Raw genomic sequence first — 27,741 nt, forward strand, 5'->3', positions numbered from 1 at the left:
AAGTAACGCATGACTTATCCCAAAGCATTGATAATCAAAAACAAGTTGACTTAATAGCATTAGATTTTTCAAAGGCGTTTGATAGAGTAACCCATCGAAAACTAATCAGCAAACTGAAAACAACTTTAGGCGATGGTTCTATTGTCAATTGGATTGAAGATTACCTAACCAACCGGTTTCAGTATGTTGTTGTTAACAATGAAATTTCTTCCATTGTACCAGTTACATCGGGGGTGCCTCAAGGGTGTGTCCTTGCTCCCACTTTATTCCTTATATTTATTAATGATTTACCCTCTAACATCCGCGTTAAAATGAAGCTTTTTGCCGACGACTGCATTCTTTATAATGAAATTAACTCTATGAATGACCACATTGATTTAAACAGCGCCCTTCACGAGGTAGTGAAGTGGTGTAAAAAGTGGCAGATGGAGCTGAACATTAAAAAAACTGCCTTTTTATCTATAACCCGCAAAAAACATAGGTCAGACTTCGAATACACAATCAATAATATACCGCTCACCCGAGTTCATGAGCTTAAATATCTTGGCTTGATCATTTCACATGACCTAAGATGGGAATCTCATATTAACAGTATCATACCATCTGCTTTAAAACGGCTGTTCTTCCTCAGAAGAAGACTTCGAGCTGCGCCACCGGAAATTAAACTGCTATCATACAACGCATTTATTCGCCCAGTTCTCGAATATGGTAACACAATTTGGTTTCCTTATACACAACAGCTTATTAACAAACTAGAAGGAGTGCAGCGAAAGGCAATTAGATTCATCTTTAACAAATACAAGAATAGCGATTCACCTACCCAACTTCTAAAACAAGCCGGTATTCCTACTCTGCGAAACCGCGCCAAGCTAGCAAGACTAAAATTATTGTTCCGATTGATACACAATGCATTACGAATAAATACTTCGTTGTATATATCCCTAGCTGACACCAGACCTTCCCGCCATAAGCATTCATTAACACTTAAAGAATATGCATTTCGCACTGACTGTTTTAGATATTCGTTCTTTCCTCTTGCAATAAGAGAATGGAATAGCCTGGACCCCTTCATAACGACTAACACATCGTTGCCGAAATTTATAACCCTTGTAGAAGAGCTGTTGTGCAATAATTAGATTACGTTAGCCGGAAATAACACCACTCAAGTCATTGTATAAAATGAAATCTGTATGAGCATTGTATCTGCCTATGTAATTTCAGCCCCTTTTGCCAAATGAAATGTACCCTTGTTTTATTTCCTACCATATGTGTAAATCTGCTTTGTGTCGATTGCAAATATTGTTGAAATCATGTAAACCTGTTTTTATCGCTATTTGTGAGTGTATAATATATGCCCAACCTGTAAAAATCCCGCTGGGATTGACAGTATCTGAAATAAATAAATAAAATTTCAATGTGCCCAGCAGAGGAACACCCCAAGGGGCAATAATCACACCTTTGCTGTTCAATATAGCGATGTGTCGCCTGGCGCGACAGCTGGACCAAATTCCTGATTTGGGTTACGCACTGTACGCGGACGACATAATGCTGTGGGCAGCAAGTGGCTCTCTGGGACACAAAAAACAAATACTACAACAAGCAGCCGAGGCAGTAGAAAAATTCTCGTGGAGCAGTGGCCTCAAATGTGCCCCCGAAAAATCGCAGCTCGTTCAGGTACAATCGAGGGGCTACATATCCAACGGGCCTGTCAACATCGTTGTGGAAGGACACACGGTCCAAGAAGTTAAGGCGATGCGGACCATGGGGTTCTGGCTCCAAAGTAGCGGGAACGCATCCCACACCATGAAAAGATTGAAAACCACCGCAAATAACATCGCGCAAATGATCCGCCACGTAACTTATAGGAAAGTGGACACGCAAGAACACGACACGCTGACACTCGTCCAAGCACTAGTGATAAGGCGAGTCACGTACGGCCTGCCCTACCACTTCCTTAGTTGCGAGGAGGAAAGGCAGGTCGACATCATAATATGATCAACATACAAAACGGCCCTCGCACTACCCAAGGGGACGCCCACAGATCACCTGCTAGGCTTGGTTCAGGAAGTCTATGCCAAGAATGACGTCTCGTGAACGCTGTGGGAGGATAACGAAGGTGGCAAGGTAAGTCCGGTATCGAATGGTAATTCTTGCCGTGCAGATTCCAGTCGGCGTTATTATGTGTCCTTCAGCGGTCCAAATTTGGGGGTCTTCCCATGCAGTCTTGACTTTCTTCACCTTAGCGGCAAACAATCCACTGATGACGCAGTAGCCGGCTCCTGGGTCCACTAGGGCGCTGACTGCGTGGTAGTCTGGACGCACGTCAAGGTCTGTGGATCTTTGTCTTCCGTTGCAGTTAAGTCTTGGCGTCAGATTACGGCTGCACCGCGTGGGCGTGTGACCGGTACATTGCGGCGTGAGGTCTTTGGTCAGTCCATTCTTCGGCTTCTTCAGCAGGCTTCATCGCGATGGCGGCGTATCTTTGTGACATCGTCGAGATAGCCTCTTAGGCGTCTTCGCCGGCGGCGGAGGATCTTCAATTTGACGAACAGCAATCGCACCTGCATCAGTTGCTGCTTTTATTTTCCGGAGAGGGCCTGACGAACCGCCCCCGGAAGGAACCCGTGTATGGACTGCGCTGCGGTGACAGGTAGAGGCCTGGTGACGGTGAATGGGACGGTCGTTCAAGACTCCACTGAGTAGCGGCGACGTAGTCAGCGATATCACCAGGGTGTTAAGCTTCCTGAGGACGCGGTGCATTGACGGCGAAACCTCGCACTCCAATCTCGCGTTAAGGAAGCGGCGGTAGATGAGGCCGGCTTCTCCGTAGCGGTAGGAGACCGGATTGTGGTCGGGGGCGCGCCAAATGTCTGTCCTCCTCGTGGCGTTTCGCTGGCTGAAAGGTGGACGAGGTGGCGGCGGTGGTGGCGCCTGGCGACGAAATCGCGGCGTCATGAGGCCCTGGCGCTGGCACGGAGGGGGAACGTTACGCTGGGTTACGGCGGCGTACGTCATCGCTTCCGCCCAGGCTGCGGCGAGTGAGGTATTCCGAATAATTGTTGGACCTCCTCGCGTACGACGTCGGCAAACGAAGCCACTTGAGGCTGTGGGGAAGGGAACAGCTTCTGAAGCTCCTCCCGCACGACCGCTCTGGAAGTCTCGCACCGGTTGTCAGTGGTCAGTGACTGAACTCCGGCGTAATTTGTTGAGTTCGTGCGGCGGTCGAATTGCCGATTCCGCATTTCTAGTGTCTTCTCGATGCTGGTGGCCTCGCGAAGGAATTTTTCGACGGTCTTCGGTGGGCTTCGTATCATTCCGGCGAATAGTTCCTTCTTGACACCATGCATGAATAGGCGCACTTTCTTCGCCTAGGACAGTCCCGTGTCGGCGTGGTAGAACAGACGTTTCATCTCCGTGAAGATCTTGATGACCTCATTAGGCAGCTGCAATCGGGGTTCTAGCAGAGCTTCAGGCTTTTCCTTGCTAATATATATAAAATAAACGGTCGCGTTTGCACTTACCTGCGCAGGCTGTGTAAAACCAATTGGCCAAGGAAACCGAATGTCCCTTCTTTCGTCATGCCTTAGTGGCAAGATAGAGCATGCCTTCGCATAACTGATGGTCTCTTGTTGAAAGGAACAAGGATTATAATCCTACAGTCTCTAAGAATAGAAGTGCTGTGCAGACTGCATGAGGGGCACCAGGATTTCGTGGGTTGTCACAGTTTTGCCAAAGGTTCTGTCTGGTGGCCAGGATTGAGCACCGAACTGGTACAGTTCGTGAATCAGTGCAATGTTAGAGCGCAACATGCCCAACAACTAGCCGAACCCATGATAGCAACCGCAACACCATCGTCTCCTTGGCAGAGAGTGGGAGTAGATCAGTGCGTAATCAACGGCAAGGCATACCTTGTTGCGGGGACTATCCTTCACGTTACCCTGAGGTAGCCATTCTTCCTTCCACAAAGTGTGAAACGGTCATCGATAGACTGAAATGTATTTTTTCTAGGCATGAAATGCCTGAGTGCGTGGTGACCGACAACGGTCCTCAGTTCGTGGTAACTGAGTTTGAACAGTTCGCTGTATCATATGGATTTCGCCATGCCACCGTGAGTCCGAGGCACCTGCAGGGCAACGGTGAAGTAGAGCGAATGGTTCAGAGAATTAAGCACCTCCTTCTAAAGTCTAAAGACCCTTATCTCGCATTGTTGGCTTACAGGGCGACGCCCGGCATTCTTGGGGTCAGTCTTGAGGAAATACTTACGGGTAGGCGACTGAGGACAAGAGTCCCAATGCTACCACGTCATCGAAATCCGGGAAATAGGAGCCCGAAAGAAGTCGTGGCCAGCGACCGGACCGTGAGGCGGCGGCAATGCCACTACGACAACCGACGCCATCGTGCCAGACGGCTTCCCAAGCTAGAAGCAGGTGACCTGGTCTGGGTGACAGACATGCAATCCATGGCCACAGTCTTCGGCCGAAACCGCGGTCATATGTAGTGCGAACAGACGACGTCGTCGACCTCCGCCGAAACAGGAGAATGCTTAACCATCTCCCTAAAGAAAGGGTGCACATGGAAACTTACGAATTTCCAGAAAACACAGAGCAGCCGAGCGCGGCACAATTGGCTCATAGCCCAGATGGCGCGACAGCAACAGATTCAATGGTGCCTGCAAATCGCACTGTGGCCGATAGGGACCCCACTCCCACTGTAACGCGTTTTTGTAGAGTGGTGAAGAAACACATCTGACTGGGCTTTGATGAGTAGTGGTTTGGTGTTTTGTTTTTTCTAGTATAACATATATTATATACCATGTATGTGCGAATGTTCCTGTGCTTGAAAAAGAGGGATGCACTGTTATCGCCTGCACAAGTTGCTTTTTCCTTTCGTTACTTTGAGCGCGAGTTGTCCACTGTTCATTCCGACGCGCATACGCGCCCCGCTCGTATGCAGTGTCACTACACTGGCGACGTCTTTCGAGACAAAGTTTACATGCCGCAGCTTGTCGCTGCAGTTCTAGCTGTCGAATGCCACCATTCTTTCGCAAGTCTCCAGCCAGGTTTCTGGATTTTCAGTCGACGATCCGTGGAAGGTTGGTGGCTCCCTGGGCTGTTGAAGAATGATGGACACTGCGGCTGCCATTGACTTTGCCTTGGCAGCGATCTTCCTGGTCGTCTCACGCAAAAGTCCGTGCTCCGGGGCGAGTCCTCACAGCCTGCGGCTAGCTCACTGGTTCTTGGCGAAGTTGGTGTTTCTCCCGCTTTCGGGCTTGAGTCACGGCTTTGTGCGGGGCGTCCGCTACATCAACGCAAAGCAGCGCCACCAGATGTCTCGTTGTAGTGACGGTAAAAAACACAGTAGCAATACCGTGAATGACTAAACTGACTTTTATTGGGCGAGCTTGTGTCCACAAAAGCAAGTTACATTCAAAGCACAGCGACAGTGGCGAACATGGCCGGTGATCGTCAAAATCTGATCTGCCGGTTAAGCGTGTCGGCTTTTATGCATGAGGCATCGAAGGTTCTTAGAGTAATCGCTGGTGTCCGCCTGTCTTCCAGAAAGTGCTGCACAAATCGCGTCTGACTTGCAGTCAGATTGCACAAGCTTCGTTGGCCACAGACAGCAGAAAAAACCATAGATAACATTCTAGAAACTTCCGACAGATGCGGATGCATCCGGCGCTGAGCAATAACATTTGTTAGACAGTGAAAAGCGGTCACCCGAAAAAGATAAATAAGTGCACGTGTCAATGTTTAGGGACAAATGTGTACATCCGACGCCAGTAGTAGAATTTGCGGAGTTACTGATACGCTTTCAGCCCCCCAGCGTGGGCATGTTGCGGATCAGCATGGAAGTAGGTGCCGCGGTATAGTAGTACATCGTGTATTGCAAAATGCATGTCTTGGCGACGAAGGGCACGGAGTTGGCTAACGGGTGAAGAAGCGCTGATAACTTGCAAGAGGCATTCAATCAATGGGTCTTTGCACTGTTCAGAAGGCATGTCTGTGATGGCGAGAGCATCCAGGAAAAAGTCTACCGCTGATGGTGGGCCTTCGTCAGATTTCAGGAGTGATCTACAGAACGCATCCGCGTCAGAATGCTAGCGCCCGGATCGATAAACGATGCGAGTGATGACTTCTTTTATATGAAGAGCCCTACCACCGAGGCGACTAGAGGGATCTTTCAGGGGAGAGGCCATGATGGTCTGGTGCAACGTCGAAAGGACTGCCGTAAAACTAGGGGTGCAATGTTTCTAGCGCCCATACAATTGCGAAGCACTCTTTTTCGATGATCGAATAATTTGCTTCCCTCTTGTTTAGGCCACAGCTTGCATATGTCACAACGTATTCAGGGAAGCCGGGCTTGCGTTGTGTGAGAACGGCACGAAGGCCGATACCGCTGGCGTCTCTGTATTTCAGTTGGCGCAGCAGGGTCATAATGGTGTAGCATTGGTGGCGAAGTAAGTAGGCGGCGCAGTGTCGCAAAGGCGTTGTCGCAGGCCGATGTCCAGTGACAGAGGTCGCTAGGGCCGGCAAGGAGCTTACTAAGCAGTGTTATGATCAAGACTAAATTTGGGACGAAGTGACGAAAATGAGAGGCCAAGTCGACAAAGCTCCTAAGCTTTTTGATGGTAGAAGACTTCGGGAACTCGGCAACAGCACGCACATTGTACGGGTCAGGGAGAATTCTATATTTGGAGACTATTCCATCTTTGAATTCTATCTCAGTGACCACTCAGTAATGCACGCCACGTTTTTCAACCACTTACCGCACCCAAAAAAATAACTAAAACACTCACACTTCATAACAAAGGAGACTATGAAAGCATGAACAGAGAACTTGATGCGTTCCGAACCTGCTTTCTAACCGATTTTCATGGTCGCACTCATTAAACTAATTGGCAATTGTTCAAAAACAAAATGCACGCTCTAACTGAAAAAATTATACCTTGTTAGGGTTGGCGTCTGACACCACGTGGCGACAGGTCATTCACCCTACCACCTGAGCCGGAGCCCACGAGCGCCAGAGAGGTCATTCGCCCTACCCCCTGAGCCGAAGCCCACGGGCGACCTCTTCCACTCCTCTCATGGTCGTGGCATCGTGTGCGCTTAGCTCATCCCCCTCACCTTCTCTTGGCCGGACCCCACGACGTCGGAGAGGTCATTCACCCGACCTACTCCCCGGATTCGTCGATGAGAGGATCGACCTCTCCTTCCCGTGCTTGGTATTGCAGGAGGAGGGGCCTTCTCTCTGTGCCTGTCACGTGTCCTTCGACGGAAGCAAGATCCCGCCCACACTTGTAGAGAGCCTATTTAAGGGGCTCCCAAATGTACTTTAAAAAGACTTCTTACTTGATACTTGATACTTCATGCTTTTCTTATTTTCTTTCAACTACTTTTGAATAAACAGTACAAGTTTCGCACTAGCAAATCGTCTCGCCCCTGCTTGGTCGCCATGATCTACCGGATGCCTGCAGCCCGCGGACAACGCCACACTACCCAATAAGTAATGTCGGTCGAGCCTCGATAGGCAGGCGCCGCTACTTCTAGGCAGCAGTACGGTACGCTACCCTGGAGTACGCAACAACCTACCATCGCCGTAACTGAGCGCCATGAATCACCTTGGTTCAATTACGTGCTAAAACATGTGAATAACAAGAACAAAAGACTTTTCCGAGCCACCAAAAGAACCAATAACCCCACCACGTGGCAAAATTATTATAAAGCAGAAAGATTCTATAACCTACAAGTATACGAAACTAAACACTCGTTTTTTTTTTCCTCTACCCGACATGATTCGTACAAACCCACGTCAATTCTGGAAGTGTATCACTCCTAACCCCATCCTAAATATAACACTGTGTGACGATGATAATAATTCAATTGAAGATCATGACGTTGCGGAAGTTTTGAATTTCTCATTCAGCTCAGTTTTCTCTCACGAACCAGATGACAAATTACCCGATTTCCCTTCCTTTAACTTTCCACCTATGTCGGACTTCAGCTTCGAACCTGATGGTATTATCAAAATAATCGGCTCTTTGAAATTAACCGCCTCAGCTGGTGTTGACAGAATTAATACTAAAGTGTTTAAAAATACCAAACATGCAACTAGCACAATATTGTCTCATATCTTTCAGCGATCCCTTTCATCAGACATTATACCCCATGACTGCAAAATAGGCAAAGTCATCACAGTCCCCCAAAAAGGGCCTTCATCTTCTCGCCATAATTATCGACCAATATCTACCACATGTATCACTTCTAATCTAATGGAACATATAATTTTCTCTCAAATGATAACATTTCTAGTCTCCGTCAACTTCTTCCACCCTAACCAACATGGCTTTTTAAAAAGTTTATCTTGCGAAAGACTGTTAGCCCTCTTTATTAAAGACCTCAGCTCTGGCATTGACCTTAACATTACCACTGACGCCCTCTTCCTCGATTTTTACAAAGCTTTTGACAAAGTTCCTCACAAACGACTATTCCTAACACTTTTTCGTCTCAATCTTAACGAACATGTTTTTAATTGGATACGCAGCTTTCTCACTAATCGGTAGAAGTTTTTCTTTGCTAATAAATGTTCATCTTCTTATTCCTCTGTTATATCTGGGGTACCTCAGGGCACCGTCTTCAGCCGCCTTCTTTTTCTCATATATATTAATGATTTGCCTGCGATCATATGTTCTAACATTCGCATATCCGCTGATGATTGCATTATATACCGGCCTATTACTAACACCCATGACATTTTGTTTCTTTCACTCAGTTGCTGTCATTCAGCACGTACTAACTTGGTGTAATTCATGGTTAATGTCGTTAAATGTGAAGAAACATCTCTGCTATCATTCCACCGACGTCACTCAGAACCATGCTCAAAATATCTAATCGGGAATGCAGAAATTGCTTCAGCATCAACGTACAAGTATTTAGGCATCCATTTGACACCCGATCTAAGTTGGTCTTTTCATATATCACAGGTTACTAACGAGGTAAATCGCGGCCTTGGTTACTTTCGACGAACCCTGCGACTAGCACCTCCATAAGTGAAATCCATTGCTTACTTAACACTTATCCGTCCCAAATTAGAATATGCATGCGCGATCTGGGCCCTCATCAAAATAAGCTTTCCACCACTCTTGAATTTCTACAAAATCGCTCAGCTCGTTTCATTTTCTGCGCCTATTCCTATCAAGTAAGTGTAACTCAACTAAAACGCAATGCTCATCTTACAACTTTAGCGAACCGCTGAAAAATTTCCAGAGTGTGTCTGTTTCCTAAATTCTTTTATCATCCATCTCTTAACTCCATTACCAGCCCCGCCCATCGCATTTCCAATCGGAAGGCCGTCTACTCTTCCCCTGCCCGCACTTCTGCTCATCTGTCATCATTTTTCGTCCGTACAGCAAGGGACTGGAATGACCTGCCGAATGCCATCGTTAATCAGATCAACTCATCGTCATTCAGATCGTCCGTAGAAGGAATGTACTGCTGAAATTCCACACCCTCATGTAATACCCCTTCAATGGGGCCTTTGAGGTACTAATAAATAAAATAAATAAATAAAAATATGGCCGAGGATGATGAGACGGTGATCCCTGAAGAGATATTTCTTCAGGTTGAGTTGAAAGCGTGCATTCCTAAGCAAGCAGAGACTTGTGCGTAAGGGAGCTAGATTTCAGACGAAATTGGGGGAGAAGACGACGACGTGCTCGAGATAGCAAAGACATATCTTCCATGTAAGACCACGTAAAATACCATCCATCGTCGAATGTTGCGAGCGTATTGCAAAGCCCGAAAGACATCATTGTAAATTCATACAGCCCATCCGGTGCAACAAACGTCATCTCCGGACGATCCCACTCCGCCTTAGGGACCTGCCAGTATCGCGATCGCAAGTCGTGGAAGAAAGAAATTGGCACCTTGAAGGCAGTCGAGAGCATCGTCTATTCGAGAAAGAGGATAAACGTCTTTGAGAGTAATCTTGTTGATGCGCCGGTAGTCCACACAGAAACCAATACAGCCACCTTTATTTTGACCAGTACACCATGAGAGGACCAGGGGCTGCAAGAAGGCATGATGACTCCGCGCTGAATCATGTCGTCAACTTGTTCTGAAATTTACGCGACGCTCCGCAGGCCGCGTGTGATAAGGAAGTCCGAAGCCGTAACCCGGATATCTCGGTGCACTGGTGGCCACCGGTGAACGCCGGCGACAGAAGGGGGCAACATAACTCGGAGTTCCGCAAGCGTAGCAGATCGGTCGGTTGTCTGCAGTGCGCCAATGATTTGCGTACTGTGGCTGTGCCTCGAAAGGTGCGGTCACTGGTGGTTGAATTGGTGGCTGAGGGGTCAACACCGACAGAGGGCGGGGCTTTATGATGGCATTCGCATACGTCAGTGGCTCAGCGACAAGAGTCTGCGGGGTGGCAGACGTCACCCCAGATAGTAACGGCGCGGCGACAGGAGTTAGCTGGCAGATAGACAGCAAAGCTTCTACGACCTGCTCCTGTACCACCTGTCGGATGGCCCGAGACAGATAGTGCATAGGCGCTTGCGTGGCTGGCAAGAACGAAAGCTGTCGAGTAACCTCCTCATGCATAATCTCCTTCATCTTTGCCAGGAGCGCCATGTGGTCACCGCCGATGGTCAACGCTATGGTCTGGTAACGTCGACCGCAGATCTAAAACGTGTTGCCTAGGAAGTTTGTCGAAGCTCTGGCACAGGCTAACGAGTTCAGACACGGTGTGTGGGTGCTTAGCCACTAACATATGAAAGGCATCATCGTCTATGCCTTTCATGATGTGCTTGATCCTGTCTTGCTCAAACATGGAAGGATTGACGCACTTGCACAAGTCAATGACGTCTTCGATATAGCTCGCGAAATTCTCGCCCTGCTGCTGCGCTCACCCGCGCAGACGCTGTTCAGCACGAAGCTTGGGCACTGCGGACGACCAAACACGTCCGCGAAGCTCCTCTTGAAAGTAGTCCAAGTGGCGAAGTCAGATTCACGGTTGCGGAACCATGTACTTGCGACGACTGATAGGTAGAACAGGACGTTGCATAGTTTCGTAGCGTCCTCCCACTTATTGTGCGCGCTCACCCTTTCAAAGTACGACAGCCAATCTTCTGCGTCATGGTCATTGGTGTCGCTAAAGAAAGCAGGATCGCGGTGGCACTGCACGCTTGACACGATGACCGACGGAGATTGGGCCGCGCCTTGCTGGGTGACGTCATGAGGCATTGTGGGAGCGGCCGTGGGCAACGCCCAGCTCGGAGCTCCAGGTTTAGAGAGGGGACCCCGCACCACCACCCCTTTCGTAATGGGATTTATTGACCACAAGCAACTGACTAAAAACCATCGTAGTCCCAAGGTAACAATGGTCTTGGCGTCAACCGCTCGTGATCTGCGCTCGCGTCCTACATAAATGATAGCGGCCCTCTACTGCTTGTTTCTTGTTCTTCTTCCTTACAAAAAATATATTTTTGAGAGAAAGCCTCCAATGTTTGACAAAAATTACATTGTTTTCCATATTTAGATGAGATTAAAGCATTAAGGCCCTCCAGGAAGGGATATGTGAGATGGCTCAATATATGATTCGACCGCTTAGCTTGGGATTTAGAAATTTTTACTGCAGAAAATTTTGTTTGGTTCAAGCGAAAACTTTTTAAGTCCACAACCAATAACACTATTAGGTATATCGCACGTGCCGCCGGTCGCGATGTCTTCTGTTCTTTGTCGGCTGCTCCTTTCCTTGCAGTCTGCCGCCCAGCAGACGGCGGCTAGTATATATAGCTACTGCATATAAAAATCTTCAACATTGCTTTTTTTTCGCTAGTTCGGTGCTAAAAGAAACGCGAAACGCGTCTTTCCTCAGCCTTTCCTGGAATATTCCATTTCCCTTACATATATATCCATGTATTTGCCAGATTAGAATAGTATGACCACTTGAGAGACGCAGAGTGCTGCAAACAACGCTTCCGTTGAGCGGCTTTCAATGGTAACCGTACAAGCGAAGTCGCAGAGAAAGAACATCGGAAATAATCAGACACTGGACTCGGTCCAACACCTTAACAACGGATGTGAAATGCAGACATTAGAACCACGCCTTCCAGCATCAATGTCTTCCAATTATGAAGGCAAGATGACGATAAAGATAAGAAAATGTTGCTAGTATTAACCTACGATTTGTAATCTTTGGACAGTTAAGATGGAGCACTCGAGTTGATTTCGATTTTTCCACGAGGCTTATATTTGAAGGCCCCATCTTAAACAATGCATGCTGTATAAATTAAGTGATGTTCTCATGAACAGACTGGGGCTTTCTAATCATCTCATTCACAATGCAGCATGTTTTGAAATATCTCAGAAAAGTAAAAATATTAGACACTGAGACCAACATAATGCCAAGCAGCTAAGACGCGCTTATTTCTAGAGGCTTAGAAGTAGACTTGGCGCTATTTTTGAGGACGCGAACTTCCGCCACGCTCTTCCGGGCCAAGGAACTGCCATAATACGTTTTACTGCAGCGGGCAGCAACTAACAGCTGTGCGTCGTTTGACCGACATAGTTCCACGCCTTGCGCTGCGCTTAAAGAGAAGCCTGGGTGACGATGCGACGATTCGTAAGCCACACAAGCAACTTTGCCTTCACCTATACCCTTCTAAAATCGCTTCGAAATTGTGCTCGGATCCATTCTTAAGACATACAAAACACTGCAGGGGGTGTAGAGTCACAACACTGGCCGTTGTTGATGCCCACCCTTTCCTCGGCCTAGTTCCGGGAAATTGAATTTGTGAAGCTGTCAAGCGCCAGTTACATAATACTAAAACGATGACAAATATGGTAGTGCTGATACCAGATCTCGACGCTTTGTCCGGAGGTAGTGAAAGTGAGCCTGAAGCTGGTGCTACTGGGACAGAAAAGGGGGCCTTAGAAGGGAGCGTTTGCAGCAGCGGCAAAAGGAAACAACTTCAGCGGTGGTCCACTGTTGCACGCAAAAGAAGTACAAACATTGGCAGAAAACGCGAAGGGAATAACGGCTACGTCCCTTAACTGTATCCACAGCCTACCTGTGACAAACACAAATGCGCTGGACGCCTTCTGGAAGGCAATGTCTGCTTGATGCAAGACCTCAAAAAGTAGTTTGCTCAAGAACAAAGCGGAGGAAAAAAAAAGAGCACCTATCTTTAACCAAAATGATTGAGTTCGTCGGTGCATCGGAACGGCAAGGTCACGAAGCATTGAAAGTCAATACTCATAGTGGGTTTCTAGGCACGCGGGAACAATGGTGGAGTCGCCTATTTAGGGAAGAAGTGGAGTCATTGATCATCATCATCATCATCATCAACCTGGTTACGCCCACTGCAGGGCAAAGGCCTCTCCCATACGTCTCCAAGAACCCCGGTCATGTACTAATTGTGGCCATGACGTCCCTGAAAACTTCTTAATCTCATCCGCCCACCTAACTTTCTGCCGCCCCCTGCTACGCTTCCCTTCCCTTGGGATCCAGTCCGTAACCCTTAATGACCATCGGTTATCTTCCCTCCTCATTACATGTCCTGCCCATGCCCATTTCTTTTTCTTGATTTCAACTAAGATGTCATTAACTCGCGTTTGTTCCCTCACCCAATCTGCTCTTTTCTTATTCCTTAACGTTACACCTAGCATACTTCTTTCCATAGCTCGTTGTGTCGTCCTCAGTTTGAGTAGAATTTGAGTCATTGATCAGGGCAAATTTTATGAGGATGACTCAGTGTCTTATAGCCTACCAGCGAAAAAGGACAATTTGAAAGGCCACCTGAAGCAACTATTGTTACTCAACGTGAAGTGGATGAACGTGAAGTGTGGAATTTGATTTGTGGCTTCTCAATGTTCACCGCTTTGCGTCCTCCACACTGTTTTGGCTGGTGGAAGCTGCACACATCGGTGTGTCTGTGCATGAGTCATCAGAACTTCAAATTCTTGCTTTATTTTAGTTCCCTCAAAGAAATAGCTGTCGAGCTCTTGGCTACATTTGAATGTCGACTTGATAACGACAATTGCATTTTTGGCAAGCGTGCATCCTGCCCCGGTACAAATCAGGGGGACAATCTGCATTAAGAAAATCTTGCACATGTCATCGAAAGCAAAGACAACATATATTTCCAGTAATGAATAAGTTTGAGTCCACTGTACACTCAAAATCATTGTTTTGACGCACGAAGAGCTTTCTGAAAAGTTCGCACACATGTTTAATCAGCTTAAGATCCCTAATTTCATCAGCAAGCAGCAAGCTCACTACTTTCCACAACCGATGTTTAACCTAAATCAACACGACGCCATCATGGTGCTTAATTTCCCGGAAAATTATTTACATACTGCTGGACACACCGCAGTCGTACCCCCGGTTCAATACACACGCCACGATATACCGCGTAGTTGTCTATTTTCGCAATAAGCTACGCCACTCTGGAGAGGTATTTGTGTGGTATTTCGTTGTTCTTTCTGACGGCCAGGAGTATCATACTCTCGTACTACATGCGTTTCAGGGTCGGAGTACATACTCTTCAGGAGCAATGCACATATTTCCAAAATGCGAGGAAAAAGAAGCAAACCTTGTCTGAGATTCAGCATGGCAACCGCTAATAAAGGAACGCGACGATTCCACCACTTAAGACCAGTGATGGTTTCAACTATTCCTGTTGTCATCACCTCATAATCAAGCAACGAAGAAGTTCAAGTGAAGAAAGGTGCATTAATTCTAAGGAGGCTCTAATCTGGGTATAAAAGTTTGTGTTGTAGAGTCCAACATGAGTTGATGAAAAAGCGGAAATCAACCAAGAACAATAACCATCAGTTTCCAGTTATGGCACTGTGATGTCCAGCGATAAGCGTCGGCGTCCCGGTCCACAGCCTCGTCCTTCTTGTGTGAAACAGCACAAAAGAAGTGACCGTGTGATTATTCAGCATCCGCATAGTACAGGCTACAAAGTTAGCGATTACCTCCCACTGAAAAACATTCACGTTGGTGCTATGTCTGCCAAACACATATCCCCAAGCCAAAAAAATATGGCAAGTGGTTAGCTAAGCGAAAATAAACCATTTCCGATGTGTTTAGACTGACATCAAGCGACATAGCCGACATAGCGATTGTACGTTTGCCAAAGAGCCGCAGTGCATATGTGAGCCGAAAAACTTTTTGGCAGCACATGCGGATTGTCCAGTGATGATTGAGTTAGGTAGTGCCTACTGGTGATATTGCTTGCTGACTTCAAAATTTTCTGAATAGAGTTTTATAAATCACAAGCTAAGTGGTCGCTGCGTACATGGAGCTATCAGACGCATCTTCGTATCTGTTCATGCTTAAATTCCGCCCGATTCATTTTTGCCTGTCTTGAAGGTGCTCTTCTGAAACATTAGGTTTTAAATAATTTCCAATTATTTCAGCATACACTGTAGCAACAGGCAAAGAATGGGGAAATTATTGTAGCTGAACAAGTAAGACAGTTTATGCAAACCATTTTTGAAAACGCAACTTGTTCAGGTTCTTTTACTGAGCCCAATAAATGCACAACAATCTAAAGTTTGTTCAATGATCATGCCATATAAAAGAAGGATGCCAACAGGGTACTCTAAAATAAGATTTGTTATTCCATCTTGTTTCAGACTTGAGTAAAATAAATTTGCTTTCAACCAATTTTCTCTTCTACGTGGAAACTTTAAAGGGAGCTCACGGCATCCAAGAAATCTTTTTTTACATTGATGAAACCTCATTCACACGACAGCCGTCTAGCACAATTTTTTCCAAGAAAAATCGGCGATGGTGACTCTTGGGGTCTTGGATGTTTCGCGCGGAATGACCCATAAGTAATCTCAAAACGGCTGAAGTGGACGTGGAATAAAAGCGCTACAACAAACTCGGAATGTGTGGGCGAAACATGTTTTGATGCGAAAGCAATTAACGGCCCATTGAGCGAAAGTCTGTCGTTTGCACAAGCGAAAAACGGCAACCTAATTTCCCTCTGGCTGCGACGCCACATCACAAGCGCCCCCCGACCGAAAAGAGTAAGGGAAAGGGACTACTTTCCGGTGATAGCGCGCCAGGTGTTGCGTGAGGGGGAGATGACTTCACCGCGAAGCCGCGTCACCCTCGCTTTCGCTCTACGAAGCATGTGTTATCCGCGCGTTCTCTGTCCGTGCCAAGCGCTGGCCTGCGTTATAGTTACGCCTCAGTAAAGCAAAATCAAAACGTACCAAGTCGGCCAAGCGTCTCAACGCGCTCGCTTGCCCGGGAGTATTTCATAACTAGAAGGACCGCTTCAGCGGCGTTCAGTTCGACATTAATGCTCTTACATTCACAACTCGTAAGTGCTTAAGCGTCCTCAATTTTTCGCATATACACCAAGGAAGGAGACTGTCTACCCATTTCTACATTTTAGAGGTCAGCTCTTAGGCACCCGCTCCTGCGGCGAGCGTCGGCGTCGTCCCTCGGCGTCGTCCCTCGGCGTCCTTGTAACCGAGTGAACAAAGGAACAAAAAAAAACTTCATTTAAGGCCAGCGTTAAGGCCCGATAATGAAGAGCGCTAGTTCCCTTAAGACCCGTTGTTGATCCGCCGAGTTCGAGTGAAGCCAAAGACATCAGGAAGTAGCGGGAGGTAAAGGGAAATAAGGAGAGGTAGTGACATATATGAGTACATAATGTGTTCTGTATCTACCCTTATCTCCGAAAAGGTGGAACAGTGAGATTTGCTACGCCATCTGATAGTGAAGAGCATTAGTAGGGTGAGAGTGTCAGTTTGAACTTTCTGGAGGATATGTGCTGTGTGCATACATTTCGTGCACAGCGAATGAGTGAAGTAAAAGTAATAAAGAGCGAATGCGGAGCGCGGATGAAAGACGGCGATACCGAAGAAATCGCAAGGAGGAAAGCCGAGATGGCGGGTTTGGCGAAACCGTGAGAAGAAAAGTGTAATGCCGCGCAAGAGTGGGTTTGCAGCGAATATAGTCACGAGATGGCGCCACACCAGCGCGCGTGGTCTGTATGTAAACAAAGCTGCTTCAGCGGAAGTCTGTCTACGGTGACTGCTGTTAATCGCGCCCACGCGTCACTTACGCGTTTCTTCTCGCAATCGCCTGATTGGCGAGACTGTGGCGCTACACTGCGGTCCGTTTGGAACGTGCCGCACGTGACAGGTTGCCTGCGACAGCCAATATACCTCGAAATGAAAACACGTATACAACTGCGCTGAAATTTCGCTTTAGGGTGCATGCTAATCGTCGGTGAAATTTTTATAGTTATGTACACCAGGGGTGCTATGCAGGATGCGCAGAGTTTGGCGAAACTCGGGATCTTCACGAGCTCTGGCGACACCCCAAGATGAAAGCACGAATGGTACCGAGACACAGTTTATCTTTCGACAAGCGTCCAGTTTCATTGGTTTATCTAGATTCACTCTGGCTGGCTATCGTTCCTTGGGCGTTGCCTTCTGGGCGGTCGACAAACTGGGGCTCACGTGATCATACCGTCGGTGCATGGTCGTGCCTTCTTTCACTTGTTTGTCGTTCCACCGAGTGCATTACACGCACAAGCGAGTTATAAAACAAATGCATTTGGTACAATATCATTAGTTAGTTTAACGTGGTTTAAAAGTATTTTAAAGCTTACAACATGTACACTGAATGTGCATTAGACTAATTCGTAATTTAGTACGCTTCGCATTATACCGCGAGGGAACGCTGTGGTGGCGTCATCACATCCATTCACCGGGCGAGCATGGCGGCTAAACATCGAAGAGGCCCAGTGTAAACAAACTCGTACAACGAGCTTGCAGTGCGCGACTTAGTGATCAGGCTCGACGATGACCACTATTTCTTGGATAGTTCTGTTCCTCCGTCAGCAATCTTTCCGTGCATCCCGTAAGACTCCCAATAGCTTCGGCGATTTTACAGATCGCAACGCGCGCCTACTGTTCATGACGCAGTGCTGAAGAAACAACTTGTCCGGTGTTGCTTCTGCGAGTGCGCCGAGTTCCTCCAATCTGCGTGACTGCGAGCGTCACGAATATTACATAGTGTGTGCAAAAGGAAGACAGCCGATATAGCTACGATGCGACAAGGAGGTGGTAGCGACGATAGATCTCGCTACCAACACAGTGAAGGAGACATCGACAAACTGCAGATAAGTATATTTCTACTGTTTCATATTTAGCATAATAAGAGTGCACGGATTAAGTCACTTTCGTAGTAACGAACTGAATGTCCAGCAGTTTAAAGAAGGCAGTGAGAACCAATGAGTGTTTGTGCTTTTACATGCAAGTGGGCCCGCGAAAATATGGAAAAGATTAAGGTAACCTTCACTAACTTGGTGAGAGAACAGAAATTCATGAGTAACATTAAGCCCGCAGAGTCTACGGAAGAGTATCTTTATGCAAGTGAAACAGCAATAGCAGGTACTGATATAAAGCAGGAAACTTATGCAAAAATTTCATGGGTTGAACAACACACGGAAAGCATTACCGAATCGTGATCGCCAATTACCGATATCCTTGAAAAAAAGTTTAGAATCATTCCATTTTACCGGTTATGCAATATGGGACATAAACCTGGAGGTTAACAAAGGAACTTGAGAAGTCGAGGACTGTGGAGAAAGCGAAGTGACAAAAATTGTTAGAGATAGCATTAAGGCAGGAATACAGTGGCGTAGTAAACCGTGGGAACTCATATGCTAGCTGAGATTAAGAAAAAAAATGGAATCGGCAGGCAGGCCATGCATGTCTTCAATCACTTGTTGCCAATTCATGACAGGTGATTACATAAGCATGACAGAATGGATGTCAAGGAGAGAGAACTACAGCCGAGGATGGCAGAAAATTGCGTAATGGGACAAAAATATGATGTTTGTAGGCATAGGATGCAATCAGCTCGTATAAGACGGGATTGTAGGGTGAGGCATTTGTTCTGCAGCGAACAAAAATAGGTTTGTGGTGCCGACAGCAGAGACTCGTGAAGGTGCGGGGCCACCTCCGCTGCTGGCACACTAATCAACATGACAATTGGCTCTGAAAAAGAAAACCCCAGTGATGAAAAATAAAGCAACGTTGTCCCGACACATTGTTTTATTATGTATACTACATAAAGGTTTCCACAGTTAAGGGCACTTAGTACTAATAGTGCAACGAGCACTTTTCTTTGTAAATAATGGTTTGTATGCGGCTGATTCATTCCAATACACTTTTTTTGCAGCAAAACATTCTGCTGCTGAAGGCACTCAACTGCCTGGTGGCAGTAGGCGAGCGCCAGGCACGTGCTCTTGAGAGTGTGGCAGAGGTCCAAAGGGCTGCTCTGCAACAGTACTATCGGTGCCCTCACTGCTCTCCTGTTGAAACCACAAAAGGCACCTTATAAAGGAGCTTTCAGTTTAATATTTTGTTTATTATTCAAGAACAAGAATAAAATTATTGCAGTAAACATTGTGCTGTGCATATTAGGAGACTTGTAACATGCACTTGGTGTCCCTTCAATATAGGCAAAAACGTAAGACAACCTGTGCCATTCTTGGACCATGTAAATAAAAAATACACTAATGCAGCATACACATTGTGCTGTTTGTTCTTTCTATGTGCAAGAATACAGTGTGTGTTGATTAGCCACAAGATGAACGGTGTGTGTAATTCACAATGAAGACAGGAAACAGCAGGACCTTAATAATGCTATCACCTATAGACTGTGCATATGACTGCAACACTCCCCGATTCAAATGTGCCATACATGCATGTTCGATACCACATATTCTTTAACATTGTCTTATAATTGCATGTACTATATTTCACACATCTTAAGCCCTTCCATAGCACACTTCTGATGTATCCATTTCATAGGCCAAATAATTGTACACTTTGTCCTTTTGTGTTGTATGAAAAGCAGCATCCTTTACATTCGGATAAAACTTCAGAAGACAAGAGAGGCCCCGCCCAGATGACCAAAGCTCAGCAGCTGATTGCCTCCACGTCTAAAGAAATAGTCCCTCTCCAACGAGCAGGTATTAGCCTGTCCGGCGGCACGATGTTAGTCTAGAGTGCGTGCCCATTGGTGCAGGCTTGTGTTCACCTGCCTTAAAGTGCAGATTCCGCAGCCTCCTAAAGTTGTATCCCACCAAAGAAACACGTAATACCTTGCACCAGTTGCATAGACTTCTGCAACTTGATAGCACACAATGATCAGGAGCAGAAATCTATAAAGGCATCCCAGCAAAGTTGGCTGGCCACACTTCCATTATGAGGGGCTGTAAAAAGGTCTCGCCAAATATTCCCATGACATTCTTGAAAAAGAGGTGGTGTTTGACACTTCTTTAGAATCAAAAACAGATTACAGTGAATGTTGTGTAGCACGTCAAAACAAACTGAGCTTGGTTATCTGCACAGCATGTAATGGGAGGTTGTGCTTCACATAGGATACAAACTGCTCTGTCCAGTACAATTTTGAGGCCGGTATGGCACCTATTATGTCAACAGCGTCAATATACAAATTACACTTTTCACAGGCCATTGATTTCACCATTATTTTTGTATGATGGTTCTTTCAATCAGTGCTTGTATTACATGAGCAGGTGGATTTGAAAGCAAAGCTTTGTTTGCAAACTTTCCGACTTCTATAATTGTGTGGCAAGGCACTGGCATGTTGTCGAATAGCTCACACTTCCTCGGTCCTGCACTAAAGAAGCCGAATGCTATATTTGAAGTTGTATCGCACAACAATTTAACGGCACACAAAGAAGAGTAACACACACAGCAGAGCATTCTGCTGTGTATTTTTCTTCTTTGTGTCCCATCGAATTGTTGTGCAATTAAACTTCAAGCTTCCATACCAATACACCCAGTCTTCAACCTCACCAATGCTCTAGTTATTAGGCCACAATGGTGCACATCTTTGAAATTTCCTAACACAAATTAGCTCTCCAAAAAATCACAAGTGTTAAATTTTGCAGCACAGGTGTATGTACGCACGTGCCATATTCTTTACCACTAAACTCACAGGAAACAAAGGGGCAAGCATTAACCAGCCTTGCTGCTGCCGTTACCATTATCGTCATGACACCAATGGAAAGACAGTGCCACGTTTCAGTAAAGGGAGTGCCGGAGGGAAAGGTGTGACAGCGAGAGCTTACAATAAAAATAACGGTTACGAGACATGTTAAATGCCAATATATGCTGCATGTCGCTCATCCTACTTTGGCACTGCGGCGAGCATTTACTCGTTTGAGCATATCACGTTTTGTGTAATCATTGCTCTATAGCTGTAAAAATGGTCTATTTGCTCGGCAATTTTGATTTTTATCATGGTGGGTTAAAGACCCACTTTTCATTGGCATCTGCACCACATTTCTCCCGATATGTAATTTTGCCTTGGTGGTTCATGACATCTTCAAGTACCGAGAGTTCTGCAGAGCATTGGATGTGCGTTGCTCTACAGCTTAAGAATTAGAGCCCCATTATGAGACGAAAATATACAATTTATCCATCCAGAATAACGCCGCCCCCCCAAAAAAAGAAGATACACTGAACCTCTGGCACATGCATCGACAGTGAACAGAGCAAACAATCTGAAGTATTCTCTTCATGCAAGCCAACACACTAAGATTCTCAATGCATTTTCATTTCGCCACACGTGCATAGGCACAACCGGCTTGGTGCAACATCCACATCTCGCGCTGCAACAAATTGTGCAATGCCTCGCTGTTTCATAGTGCGGCCGATAGATTACGCATAACCAAAATTCAGCATTGTGCATACTAAGTAACTTCACCAATGAAGAACCCCAAGTTCTTTATGAGATTAGGATTCATAGGTTACTTCACACAATTTGTGATATCCATTTATCTATTTGTACTTAATTAACCTCTTTCCCAACAAAATGAGCCATTTGGAAGGCACCCTGACAGAGAAGTAGTACAATCGGCAAAAAGTCATCAACCAGCGAAAAAGTTAGTATCATAAGCAGCCGCATGTGAGCTGTCGCTAACACAAAATTTAAGTCGGCTACAGAGAAGTGACAAATTTGGCAATATGGCGTGTCTAAACATTGCTTCAATGTTAATCACAGTAACGCTGACACTGAAGGCGCCTTAATTCCTACGTACGTTCCGTCGACACACCCGACTACGTTCGTAATGTTCCCACGAAGTAGGAAGCATTCTTCTATATATGCCCGCTCAGCCGCAGTATTCTGGAAAGCTAGCCACCGCTTACGCACTGCCGCATCGATAAGCGCGTCAGACACATCTCTGACACAGTGGCTAGCAGTAGTTTTATGGCGTCCAATGCAACGCTCGGCGCCGACGCTTCCCTGAAAACTCCCAGTCCCGTAGAAACGGAAGGCACAGGTGACTTGCTCTACGACGGTGAGCGAATGAAGCCCGCCACGCTGTCTCCGCAGACGAGAGTCTTCGCCTAGCTCGTCACACAGCCAGCGCACTGATGTCTTCGACAGGCGAAAATGACGCTGAAACTCCCCGTCGGTCATGTAGGTGAACGGGTCCGGACGGTCATACTGCCGCTTGCTGCCGCTGGATGCAATGAAACAGGCTGCTGCTGCCGCCGCCATGTTCCCGAGTTGAACTAGGAGGGGGTTTCGCGATGTACGAGTTTAGCACGAGTTCGCCTGTCAATCAAAACCAGAGGTCACGCCCCCCGCGAGGCGTGTAACTCTTGTGCGCGCACCCACTACAGTTGGGCCACGCCCAACTTATCTTCCGGCAACAGCGACGCGGTGTCGAGCTGAGAGGCATCAACAATCTTGACCGCCGACATAAAACACGCACAACGCACTGTCATCGGTGATGTACTGAGCACCACTATCAAAAACAAAGCGTTGACTGTCGCTCGCTTATGCATACATCTTCTCGGGCTGAGATGGCCCCACAACACGGTTTCATTGCCTGCATTGTGGCGCGTAGCGCACAGTAAATAATTATCGGCACGTCACTGTAGCTGCTCACAAGGCGTCGATGCGCCGAGGGGGACGACGATGCTGAGGAGTGCGTATTGCAGCAGTCGCTTGAGATGGCTGCTCTGTCATCGGTGATGAAACGGAGCCGCAGCGTCGTAAACACGATCAGCGTCCGAGAATCACTCGCTCTCCTAGACCCAGTGCAATGGCATTTCTTCATCACAAGCACTGCGCACTCAACAGTTCCAACACCTTTCTCCGTTCGAAGTCTGATTTCATAACTGCACACAAGAGCCCTCACCTGCCAAAATGCGAGTGCTGCGGTGTCGTTACGATATCCATCTGCGATCGCTGCTGGCTCCAGCAGAGGTAATCCGCAAGCGCCTTCGACTGCACAACACACTCATATACTGCGTACATGCGCTCAGAGGCACCTTCACTGGGCAAGCGATGACAAGCGATGAATTGTGTCGCTGGGAAGCACGCACTTTTCGCAAAGTATCGCAGAGGCTTCGCGCACAAAGATAAATTGGTACATTTTCACTGAACTGCGTCACTACGCACTCTAAAATAACATGCCGCCATTTTGCAGCGACAGCCGTTGTGTCGTTTTTAGTTGGTAAATCGGGGGCCTTAATAGCCTAGTGAAGCGCCTGCGATGAACAGCCGTACCGCGGCGCTGCGTGTCTATTCCCCTAATAGAGAAAGAGTGGCCATGACCCTCCATGGAACATGACCGACTTTATTGAGAATAGCACTGCAGCGCCCCTAGGCGACTTATCACCGTATGAACGCCCTCGTGCGTGCGACCCGCTTCAATGTACCGCTTCTAAGCTTTCGCCTCACTGTCGCCACTCGCGGCAAGAAGTGCAAAATTTAATAATTTGCTCGATCTCCGTTTGTCATCACAAATTTCTAGCATTGAAAACGAAAAACAGATACCTAAAGAAATAAAAATGTTCGTTATTTTATTTGTTGTATTTTAACGTATTCGTTTGAGTGGAAGTGTAGGTGCAAAAATGCACCGCATGTACCATGCTCGCATTCGACGGAGGAAAGAAAGATAGCACCAGAAAGAGGAGGCACGCCCTTGACGCGCCCGGGAAAGGCGTGGCAAGCGGCTCACGGCCAGTGTGCAGACAGACAGCGGGACAGTGACGGAATCGCTAGGTTGCGATAATCCGTTGATAACAATACGCGGCGCTGGCGCGTTTCGTTGTGCAGCCTTCTGCGCTTGAAACGTGGAAGCAGTGTGCCGCGCAGGGTGCGCTCATGTTGTCATACGCGGCTTTTTGTCTACATATTTTTTTGCCTGCAGCTTCGGCGCGTTTCACGCTATCTCCGTTCACTGACTGCCGTCGAGCAAACTCGGGTAAAACTCGGGTGAACGAGAAACTCGGCGCATCCTGCATAGCACCCCATTTCTTTATTATAACTTCATTGCGATTAATATTTCCTGCTAACTTCAGTTGAGTTGAATCTATCTATCTATCTATCTATCTATCTATCTATCTATCTATCTATCTATCTATCTATCTATCTATCTATCTATCTATCTATCTATCTATCTATCTATCTATCTATCTATCTATCTATCAGGCCTCTCATCAGCTATCGACCAGTTTAAGCCACTAGAAATTAGCTAGTGGTCATGAGGTGGTCTTGGTGGTTCTATCATCGTCGTTGCAGCTTCGGGCTTTCGTCATATCGTCATCACCCTTTCTACGCTGACCCAATGATCCAGGCTGTCTCATAGCTTGTGCCGATATTTATGTGCTTGTACTCGTTGCAATGGTGCAGTTGTGCTTTATGTGCTTGTATAATTGTTGTAACTGTAGGTTTGGATTACAACTCTCGTCACGCCGTCGTCATACACTCGTCATGCATTTGTTGTCACACAACCGTCTTGATGCAAACGGTTGTTTCATCGCCGTCACTCAATCTTTGTCATACCCCTCTCGTCATGTAATCGGCGTCACGCCAACTTCGTCATATAGGCTTTACCATAGTATAGTATAGTATTTACCAACTTGCTGAATAATCGGAAGTCTAAAATTAAAAATTTAATTTTGGGGTTTTACATGCCCAAACCACGACCAGGCTTAGGGTCATACGGTAATGAGTGACTCCGGAACAAACTAGACACCCTGGGGTTCCTTAACGCGCACGCACTGCATGGCAAATTGATGCTCTCCCATTTTGCCGCCATCGAAACACGGCCGCCATGACCCAGATTTGATGCCGTGACTTCATGTTCACCACCATAGCCGCTAAGCAACCACGGCAAGTAAGTCCGTGATCAACCACTGCCGGCGTTAAGTGAAGACACATAAAAAATACGGTCTTTCCATATATGGCACGAATCTTAGTCGCATTACCATCAACCTGATGGTGAGATAAGTTCTGTCGTAACTTTTTTGTATGGATATTAAACGGAAAACAATCGCCACATATAAAAAAGCTTGGGCATAGTTTATTGATGTCCAGATAAAAAAAAAAACTCAAGTTGCCTGCTGTCATATATCACAGCGGGTGTCTGAATTTCCACACTCACAGCAAACTGTTACAAAGGGGAACGGCAAACCAGGAAATTGTGCCGGTGATGTCGCGTTTGCCCCACTCTAGAACGTACGTCAATTGGCTCATTTTCCTAGAGAAACTCAAAATCATACTATGAGGTGCACTGCTACGAGGCTGTCACTGCAGAGATTCTTGGAGGGGTTGTTTCACTCAGTGATGGATATTGGAGCCACTATCACAACTTTCGCAAGCCGGTGTTCCACCATAGTTTTATACCCTTCCCTCTGGCACTGGGTCCTGCTTCCGCTTATGATAGATTAGGTGCCGAACATGGACTGACATGGATATTCGTCTAAAGCAGAACTTGTGCTCGTTTTTGCTGTAGTGTTTTGTGCTCCATAATATACTCGCACATTGCCACCTGCCCCTGTGTTTGACATATTTTTTTCTTTCTTCAGAACGATATCGACGAAACAGAAAGGGGCCTGAACTGGAGATGAAAACAAGATAGGTACAACATAAAACGAGTGACAGGTGCGCAGCAGTTAGTTGCTTTGATTGGGTGCTCACGTCTGCGCAACTTCGAGAAGTAATTCATCATCGAAGTAGTAGAAAGACGTTGGGAGAATGTCAGGAGGCTGTCGTGATAACGCGATTGCAAGATTCTTTGTGTCTCTTGTATCACCCAATTACATTTGAGATAAAGAAAACGCTGATGCAATGAACAAGAAAAAAATATTGTTGACATTGTTTTTTTTTGTTTCTTTTCAGTGATTTCAATTTACACAAAAAAGTGAATCGAGTAGATAGACGGAAAAACCACACAGACGCGGCTTGAGTGACCCTTGTCTCCTTTGGTTTCGCAGAGCCAGAGGCCCCCAAGCTCTAATAAACTTTGTTCATTGTTTGTCACCCTTCTTTACTTCTTAAAATTGACTTTGCTGCATGCTACTACCCTTGAGGAGGTAGCATGCAGCAAATAGCACTTGCTCAGCATTAGCGCACATTACTTCGTAACGTGCCGTTGCACTGGAATGTTTAACCAGTATATCCCAAATATGTGTCCGATATTTGAACGACACATGACTCCCGCGTCTTGATGACTTAATCGCATAGAATGTTTTCCTGTGAGGCCGCCGAAATACATCCCTATCAATAGTATACCATTTCACTTATCGTTACAGGTCGCAGAGCTCACGGATACATATAAAAACTTTCACTTTCTTCTACTTTGCCATTAATAGATTGGGAATTCATATCAACACAACAAATTCCTTTTCGGTTAGCCTCAATGGGGGTAAAACATTTTCGTTTAGTGAGTACATTGCGCCTGACGCTTCAACTTATTCATATGTGGTTCATGTCAACCAAGGCGTTCCTTAATTTTGCCAAATTGATCAGCAGCATTTAGATAGATTGGATAAATTTTGTGACCTCCCTTCATGTTATCCACTTATCGCTTCCAACCACTCATCATGGTATTGCTTAATGACAAATTCTGTGATAAGAAAGGAAGAAAGGTATGATTAGTGAAACCCGCCATTTTGTATTTTATTGCTGAGAACAGTTTCATTTCATTTGGTTTATTTATTCTCTGAAAGTTCCGAAGGACAGCTCTACGCTTAGTATTGGGCACTTGTGCTACACAAGTAACACAAAAGAAATACAAAAGAGAAATCAGAAGGAACCGTGACACGAAATGCAACAAGAAACTCAATTAATGAAATAGAGAAGTCAAACAATGAGCAAAAAATAGAGCCGAAAATGTCGAGATCATTACGCAAGGTTTGTTGCTGTGTTACAAGACGTGTTATAGCGTTACAAGTGCAATAGCGTGCAAGTGCTTGACCTGCGGAACAGCGTGCATATATATATATATATATATACATACATACATATATATATATATATATATATATATATATATATATATATATATATATATATATATATATATATATATATATATATATATATCGGATATTTACTGGTAAATCATGCATCCGAGCAGTGATTCACTTTAATGCACTTGCACAAAAGCAAGTTAAAATATTCGTTCTACAACATCCGACATAACATTTGCCGCAAACAAAGTCACCATTCTGCATATATGTTGTTGTGCTTATGAGCGTGTAGGCACACAGCGGCCAATTTTCCCAGCCATCAAGCCCGACAATACCACTCCACTTGAGCCGAGATATCGCAGAAAGCAAAATTGACACCCATTTATGCATGCCTACGTTATTTAAATGCAATCGAATCCACCTAACAATCCAGCTTCGGTCACTTCAA

The sequence above is a fragment of the Dermacentor variabilis genome, chromosome 8 (genome assembly GCF_050947875.1).
Source record: "Dermacentor variabilis isolate Ectoservices chromosome 8, ASM5094787v1, whole genome shotgun sequence".
Lineage (NCBI taxonomy): Eukaryota > Metazoa > Arthropoda > Arachnida > Ixodida > Ixodidae > Dermacentor > Dermacentor variabilis.